General features: G+C 41.5%; 1 pseudogene across 1 annotated transcript; it reads left to right on the top strand.

Moving 5' to 3' along the window:
* The first annotated feature begins 612 nt into the window (after nt 1-612).
* Nucleotides 613-1,698, top strand: LOC307057785 (heterogeneous nuclear ribonucleoprotein A3-like; annotated as a pseudogene). Its single transcript has 2 exons — nt 613-880; nt 1,092-1,698. The product of its transcript is annotated as a heterogeneous nuclear ribonucleoprotein A3-like (transcript).
* Nucleotides 1,699-9,324: the final 7,626 nt, after the last annotated feature.

Below are 9,324 nucleotides of genomic sequence, written 5' to 3'. Positions count from 1 at the left end.
AATATATGTAATCACTTTTCATACATTATCCTATTTAATATTTACTCTAATCCTGCAAAACATGCTACTGCACCCAGTTTTATACATGAGGAAAACCCAGGCTTGAAGTTAGAGCCTACCACAGTAACACAACTAGGATGTTTCAAAGCCAGGACTTGAATTTCAGAGACTGACCTCTCAATCACTCACTGTACAATGTCATGCAAACCAGTACCCCTCCCCCATTGGTAGATTGTACAGGAGAAAGGACTTTGATCAGCTGTGATGAGGGATAGTAGGGGAGAAAAGTGGAGTCTTTAGTTTCCCTTCTCTAATCAAGTTGGTGCCTCAAGTTCAGGAAAACAGAGTTGCAACAGCCCTCATTTCTGTAGGTTAGTGACAACTTTGCTATTTATTGTTAAAGAAGCTGAATAATGGTGTACCAGATGGTACGCAGAAATAGCTTTTGAAATAACATTCAAAAAGAATACAAGAGCCAACACCTACATTCCATACAAGCAAAAAAGGAAGCTGCCTACATGAAATTAAGTTACTTGACTACACTTAAAGCAGAGGCGATCTTGAACTCCATTTGGAAGAGGTGAGTCCAGTCTCAAAATGTAGGACCATGATCCAAAGGAACCAGAATAGTTGAGAAAACTGTTTATTGGTGGTCGGAGCTTTGAAACTACAGATGATAGCTTAAGAGAACATTTTGAGAAATGGGGCACACTTACAGATTATGTGGTGATGAGAGACCCCCAAACAAAACGTTCCAGAGGCTTTGGTTTTGTGACTAACTCTTGCGTTGAAGAGGTGGATGCAGCAATGTGTGCTCAACCACAAAAGGTTGATGCCCATCTAACAGTGAAGAAAATTTTTGTTGGTGGTATTAAAGAAGATACAGGGAAGCAGCTGCATGGCACAGGGAGATCAGCTCGGTGCTTTGTGACCACCTAGAGGGGTGGGATAGGGAGGGTGGGAGGGAGATGCAAGAGGGAGGAGATATGGGGATATATGTATACATATAGCTGATTCACTTTGTTATACCTCAGAAAGTAACACAACATTGTAAAGCAATTATACTCCAATAAAGATGTTAAAAAAAAAAGATACAGAAGAATATAATTTGAGAGACTACTTTGAAAAGTATGGCAGGATTGAAACCATAGAAGTTATGGAAGACAGGCAGAGTGGAAAAAAGAGAAGATTTGCTTTTGTAACTTTTGATGATCATGATACAGTTGATAAAATTGTTGTTCAGAAATACCACACTATTAATGGGGATAATTGTAAAGTGAAAAAAGCCCCTTTCTAAACAAGAAATGCAGTCTGCTGGATCACAAAGAGGTCATGGAGGTGGATCTGGCAACTTTATGGTTGGTGGAGGAAACTTTGGAGGTGGTGGAGGTAACTTTGGCTGTGGTGGAAACTTTGGTGGAAGAGGAGGCTGGTGGTGGTAGACCTGGATATGGAAACCAAGGTGGTGGATATGGAGGCAGTGGTGGAGGATATGATGGTTACAGTGAAGGAGGAAGTTTTGGAGGTAACTATGGTGGTGTTGGGAACTATAATGATTTTGGAAATTATAGTGGACAACAGCAATCAAATTATGGACCCATAAAGGGGACAGTTTTGGTGGAAGAAGCTTGGGCAGTCCCTATGGTGGTGGTTATGGATCTGGTGGTGGAAGTGGTGGATGGTAGCAGAAGGTTCTAAAAACTCAGAAGAAAAGGGCTACAGTTCTTAGCAGGAGAGAGAGCAAGGAGTTGTCAAGAAAGCTGCAGGTTACTTTGAGACAGTCATTCCAAAAGCATTAGAGCAACTGTAAAATTCTGCCACAGAAGGAACGATGACCCATAGTTAGAGAAGGTACTACCGTTTAACAGGAAACCCTTCTTTTTCAGGACTGTTATAGCCACAGTTTGCAAAAAATGCAGCTATTTATTAATGCAATGTAGTGTCAATTAGATGTACATTCCTGAGGTCTTTTATCTGTTGTAGCTTTTTCTTTTTCTTTTCATTATATCAGTTATATTGCCCTGTAAATTGTGGTAGTGGTACCAGGAATAAAAAATTAAGGAATTTTTAACTTTTCAAAACAATAAAAAACAAATATAAAGTAGGGGCATTCCCTGTTACAGATATCTTTGTAACTGGCAGATTAATTCATAAGTAATCCCAAATTTAGACATTATGATCAATCAAATCTATAGCCATATCTAGATGTTTCTCCTTTAACAACAATGGAAGGAAATTCTTTTTATTTTTTTGAAATTTGTAATTAAATAAATTAATATACAGAATTATGTCATGGGTAAACTATAAACAAAGTTACCAGTTACTTATATGATTTATAGATAGTCTGCTAGGCTTAAGTTGATTCTATTGTCTTTGGATTCCTGACGATATCTAGTACACTGGCTTACCTATATAGATGACTATTGAATTAAAGAATGAACATGGACAGCTAACAGATTACAATACCTATATTTCTTCAGTAGAATATGATTCTTGGTTAACCACTAATGCCGTTTTGCAAGGGACAGCTAAATTCTAGCCCTCGGTGGCTAGGCTCAAATGATAGACTAAATGTCCAAAGAAAACCTTCTAGTACAGCACAAGTTAATATGCTAAATGAAACATTTAAAATGTTTAAAATCTATAGCAAAGCTGTTGAGAAGTAAAGGATTCCTTCAGAGGCCAGAAATAAGAAAATAAGAGCCAACAGAGCCAACAGTGCTTGTTTAAACACTGGAGGCAACTTTTGCCCTACAGGTACTTGCTGAGGCTTTCTGGCTGAGAGCTGAGCTTCCCAGCCAGTGTGAAAATCCTGTCAACCCTTGGGGTGATCAGCTGGACTTGGGGCAGCCAGAGCTTCCACTAGGCTAATCACCTCCAGCCAGATATGGCCTCTTCCAGGACTGAGGAGGACTGCTCAGGCACAGTGAGTGGGTGGGCCCACAGTCCTTCCAGAAGACAAGCCCTATAATGTCAGCTGCCCCTCACCACTGCCTGAACTCACTGAGTACAGCCCAACAGGAGCTCTACAACCTGACATCAACTCCGTCAGCCAACTGCACATGGACCATTGTGGACAGCAGTTCAGCCTGTGGAACTGTTGTAGGAGGTCATGATCCTGGTGCCCAAGGAGCCCCACATGCAAACCAAGACGCAGCTCCTTGAGAGTTTTGAAGCTGGGAAACTAGGCAGGGTCTTCTAGAATACAAAGCTCCATGAGGTGCACCTCAGCCATCTTTACTCATAGAGGGTGTTTTAGTTTCCCAGGGCAGCCATGATACATGATCACAAACTGAGTGGCTGAAAACAACAGAAACTTATTCTCTCACAGTCCTGCAGGCTAGAAGTCTGAAATCAGTTGGCAGGGCCATGTTCCCTCTGAAGCCTCTAGGAAAGACTCCTTCCTTGCCTCTTCCTAGTTTCTGGTGGCTCCCAGCAATCCTTAGCATACTTTGGCTTGTAACTACATTATTCTAATCTCTGCCTCCATAGTCATATGGCCTTCTTCTCCGTGCATCTGTGTCTCTCTGTGTCCTCTCTTCTTGTCAGGACACCAGTCATTGGATTTACTGCCCACCCTAATCCAGTATGACCTCATGTTAATTAGTTGCATCTGCGAAGACCCTAGTTCCAAATAAGTTCACATAATGATGTTCCTGGTGGGCACGGACTTTCAGGGGGAACACTTATTCAACCCACTACAGAATATATTTCTGTCTGTCTGTGGCTGATGTGCCCTTTTAGCGGCATATCACTAGTATCTTTTCAAAATGACTGCTATGATAATGCCTGAGCAGTTTACAAATTAGAGAAAAGTTCAGTTGAATTGCATATAGCCATTTCAGGCAAAAAGGAAATATGATTAAACAATTTGAAAATACTTTGTTTAGAAATTTTCTATTTAATATCTTAATGTAAGGTATAATGTATAATCTTAGTGTATACAATTTAACAACCCACATATCCATCAATAAGAGAATAGATATAAAAATTGAGATCAAACAATAGATTAAATACAACAATAAAAATAAACAAAACACAGCTTTAGACAACAACACAGGTTAATCTCAAAGCCATAATGTTGAGCAAAAAAGGGCAGGTCACAGAAGCATACACGTAGATGTGATGCAGTTTATAAAGTTCAGAAGCTCATGAAATTAAGTGATTTATTATTTAAGGATACATACATATGTGGTATAGCCATAAAGAAAAGCAAGGGAATTAATAAAACAGTATTCAGGATAGTGGTTACCTCTGAAAGGCAAGAGGTGATAGGATTAGGAAGGGACCCACGACATAAGGAAATTCAGAGGTATTGTTATGTTCTGTTTCTCAAACTGGGTGGAGGGTACATTGCTGTTCATTTTATTATTTTTTACTGTACATTTACATTATAGGAACTCTTCCATGTATGTTTCAGAAAGTAAAAGCCAACCTAAGGAAGGGCGTCATGCATCCAGTGAGAGCTTTGTGTTTATTTTTTTTAATATCCTCCATAGCTGATTCAATATAGAGAGTGTCTTGATATTATTTATGAGAATAAAGGATAAATATAAGTGGAAATAGAATCATGAGAGTTTAATGACACCATGACTCTGGGATTTAGAGAAGTCCCACTAAATCCAGTTACCATCTCTTTGAGAGGCTGAGCAGTGGCTGCCAACTAGAAATAGCACAAGGAAATTAATGGAGGGGGGCCAGTGGGACTTCAGAGGGATTAGCCAAAGGTATGTTGCACCACTTCCTGTTATTCACTGCACAAGTCCAGAACTTCTCGAGCTTCGCCCTATCAGTTGCCCAAGTTGTCCATTGTTGGAAGAGGTGGGGCAGAATAGCCAAAGACAGAGAAAGACCAGTTTGAAGGGAAACTATTGACAGCACCTTTAAAAATAACTCTGGTCAGGGCTTGCCTGGTGGCGCAGTGGTTGAGAGTGCGCCTGCCCATGCGGGGGACACGGGTTCATGCCCCGGTCCAGGAAGATTCCACATGCCGCGGAGCGGCTGGGCCCATGAGCCATGGCCGCTGAGCCTGCGCGTCCGGAGCCTGTGCTCCGCAACGGGAGAGGCCACAATAGTGAGAGGCCCGTGTACCGCAAAAAAATAAAAAATAAAAAAAATAACTCTGGTCAAAACTTGCAACCAATAGATAAATAAGTCCTGGAGATCTAACGTACAGTATAGTGAACATAGACAACAATATTGTATTATAATCATCAAACTTGCTAAGAGACTAGATCTTAATTGTTCCCACCACAAACAAAGAAATAATAATTGTGTGACCCGATAGAGGTGCCAACTGATGCTACAATGGCAATCATATTACAATCTATAATCATATTATGTGTATCAAATCAACATATTGTACACCTTAAACTTATACAATGCTATATGTCAAATATCTTTCAATTAAAAAAACAAAACTCTAGTCAGACTAGCACAGAGAGTCAGTCAAAGGGATCTATTGTTCCTTCTCTTGGTGTCAGGCTTCCTTACCGGGTGAGGGAGGCAGGTGTGGGAGAATTATTTAAAAAAAAAATGTTATATCTCAAAATAATTCATGTTGTCTAACAAAACAGTGAAGATAAATTAAAAACATCTATCTCCCTACCAACGATGCTGTTACCACAGACTCACCCCCCAGCCAATCTCCATAGCCCTATTATACACATTTATTAATTTCATGCAACTGGTAGCAATTCACAATAGTGACATGAAAAAATCTGGTACCAGAGTAGAAACGTATGCTCTCAAACCTTATTTAAAATCAAACCTTCTCATAGCTTGGTTTCCATTCAGCTCAACCTAATTTCTCTCAGGACCTGGGCCAGCAATCATACTAATTTGCATGACCACCACTGTTTAAACAGCCCCCTTAGTTTTCGATGAATGACCTTCTATGTACTATCAGACTTTTGATGCATAAATCAACTACCCTTATTCTGGTAGGCCTGGGGCAAGGGTGGGGAAGACTGACTCTAGCTACAAAGCTGCATAACTAAAAGACAAAGGCATTAAAAGCAACCCTCCAAAAAGGAAAACAAAACTAGTGAAATGAGGCATACAGTAGGCCCTACTCAAAGCAAGAATATGTGCATGCAACTTTTTGATTGAGCTGCTGTATCTAGGCAGCAATATTTTTGTCTGTAGTTGGGCTACCACCATTTCCAGCCTGATACCATTGTCCTAAAGGTCAATAATCATTTATTTATGCTGATTGAAAAGGAGTCTCAAAGGAAAAAAGGTAGCTGTACTTGAGCAATTTACATTCTAAAGGGGAAAACATAAGAGACAAACCAAAGGCAGTGTGAGAGCCTTCCAGCCACTCAACAGCCTTGTCAACTTAAAACATTAAGTATTTTTACTAAGGACCTACTGTATAGCAAAGAGAACTCTACTCAGTACTCTATACAGTTAATATAGAATTGGGTGGAGAAATGGAATCCACATGTGTGGAGAGCATTATATATGAGTATGTAGAGGATGTCAAATATTTTACCTTCTCCTGTCAAATTTTCTAACTGCATTTCATTTAACTACCGCTAAGAGAGATTCTCCTTGCTGAGTTTTAAGAAATCTAGTGAATAGTTGCCTTATCAACTTTAGGGAGTGGAAACATTCAAAACTCATGCTGTCAGAGCAAAATAACTATTATGTTTCCTCCATAAAGCTAAATTAAATTATTAAGTCAGCAATTTTCAAATTGTGGACTCTGAAGACCCAGGGCTCTAAAAGGCATCACTGGGGAGTCCTTAAAAAGCACACACAGTAATCATATAAGACATTTAAATTAGAACAGCCTCTGTTTCTCCAACACAACTCTACAGTAAGAAACTTTAAGAAGTTTCTTCCTTAAAGCAAGAAACAAAACACAACTAAATCTAAGGCAAAAGGATACCATAACTTGAGAGTGTGTAATGGGTTAGGCAGTGACTCCACAGGATCCTGTCCTAGGAGTAAATGGTACTTCTACCAGACTTGCTTTCAAAAATAATTGGGGGAAAGGGTAAAGATAATGAAAGGTTTGAATCTACTTAGTGTTGGCTACATCTCAAGTGCTGTATGTTTTGCTATATAGTCTCTCAGATTGCAAGGCCACTTTCAATTCCAAATAGAATTTCCTCTAGATTCAGAAAAGTAGACCTGCTTCTTCCATAGTCTGTGTCTGAGCCCTGAGAAGATTGACAATCACCATAAAATATTACTAAAAATATTTTAGATTTGGGAAATATAACCACATTTTTGCCTTCTGAATGGTTTCTCTGAATTTCAATCTGAGGACATTTCAAGGAAAATTTAATTTTCACTTCTCTGATTAACTTGCACTTCATTTTTCATAATATTTTCTAAGATCTACTTTATAGCCAAAAAGAGAAATCAGCCTTTGGGTCTGTGAATGAGTAAACCATATTTTCCACAAAATAAGTGAACTAAAGTTAATTAAATGGTAACATGTTTTCAAACTCAAAACTCTTATAGAATTGATACTTGGCAAACCCTTATACTCATTCAGCTCATTTAAAGATCACCTATAGTGGGGCTTCCCTGGTGGCGCAGTGGTTGAGAGTCCGCCTGCCGATGCAGGGGACATGGGTTCGTGCCCCGGTCCGGGAAGATCCCACATGCCGCAGAGCGGCTAGGCCCGTGAGCCATGGCCGCTGAGCCTGCGCGTCCGGAGCCTGTGCTCCACAACGGGAGAGGCCACGACAGTGAGAGGCCCGCGTACCACACACACAAAAAAATAAATAAATAAAAATAAAGATCACCTATAGTGTACAAAGCCCTACACTATATAGTGGGTTGGTATAGAAAAATGAAGAAAAAAATTGCCCTTGCTTTCACAAAGCTTCCTACCTCCTGGGGAAGGCCAGTGATACCAAACTAAAACAAAATGTAATAAATATGAAGGAAATGGGATTCAAAAAGTACAATAGGAGGTGCAAAGTGTGAAACTGCCAATCACAATTGGGAGTGCCAGTTTACAAGATCGGTTTCTTGGAGAAAATACCAATCTATTTGGGCCTCAAAGGATGTGTGGAGTTTTAACAGTAAAATAGGGAATGAAAGGCTTCGTAGGCAGTGACTAACATAACCCAAAACAAAGTGTGAGAATATATTTTGTACTGGAGGATGTAAAAAAATCTATTGGTGTGGCAGGAGTGAAGGGTACTTGGCCAAGAGGAAGATGTGGTAATAAAAATGTTGAAGTGGTAGTTTGGACCAGATTATAAAAGACCTTGAATGCCTTGCTGAGGAATTCGAACTTTTTAATTTAAATAAGAGAATCATAGGTGAAGATGGTGGAGTAGGAGGACATGGAGCTCCCTCCCACGACAAACACATCAAAAATACATCTACGTGTGGAATAATTCTCCCAGAAAACTAACCGGAAACCATCAGAAGAACTCCTAAACAATCAAAGCTGCAAGAAAGATCTTCATGGTAACTGGGTAGGACAGAAAAGAGGCACCGGGTCGGGAGCTGCACCCCAGGGAAGGGTCTGTAAGGAAGAGAAGGTTCACGTGGGTGGACCCTCACCCTGGGGAGCCAGCAGGTCAAGCCACAATCTGGACATCACAGTCCTGGGATCCTGTGTGGAGGAGACAAGCCCCCGTGGCTGCTGGGAGAATCACTGGGACAGACAGAAGGGCAGGTGAAGCCTAGACTCCACTTGTGAGGAGTGTGTGCGTGCTGGCTTGCCACCAATCAAGGCAGAGAGAGCCTTGCACAGACAGCAGCCGACTCACTGCACATCCCAGTCTGAACAGGGTGAACACCTGAGGCCCACTCACTCCACACCACAGCCTGCTGTAAGATCTGGGCCAACTGAGAGCCCTGGGAAAAGATGCAGTCTAGTCATGCAGAGACAGACCAGGGGTTCTGGACTGTGATCTGGGTGGGGCGGCAGTGGCCAGTGTCAGTACCCACAGGAGCACACAGCGGTTCCTCTCCCAGCAACAGTACCCCAGCTCCGCCTGCCCACTCCACACTGCAGCTTAGTGCTGGATCTGGGGAAAATAGGTGCTGGCACAAGACTGCCACAGAGGCAGCCCAGATCTCTGGCAGAAGCACAGCCACCTCAATTGCTACAGCCACAGCGCCTCAACCCCCAGCCCCAGCCTACTCCACACCACAGCTTTGCACCAGATCTGGGACAGGCACAACAGAGGAAGGGATGCAACCTTGGGCTGCTTCTGAACAGAGCCACAGACGCCTATACAAGCAGTGCATAGGTTCTCTGTGAGCGCAAGGGCCTCACTTGCTACAGCAATCGCCTCCTTTGGGGCAGAGCATGCACTCAAGGGCAACAGAGCCTGATCAATCCAA

The sequence above is a fragment of the Hyperoodon ampullatus genome, assembly GCF_949752795.1.
Source record: "Hyperoodon ampullatus genome assembly, chromosome: 9".
Taxonomy (NCBI): Eukaryota; Metazoa; Chordata; class Mammalia; order Artiodactyla; family Ziphiidae; genus Hyperoodon; species Hyperoodon ampullatus.
This window is presented reverse-complemented; position numbering and strand designations above follow the sequence as displayed.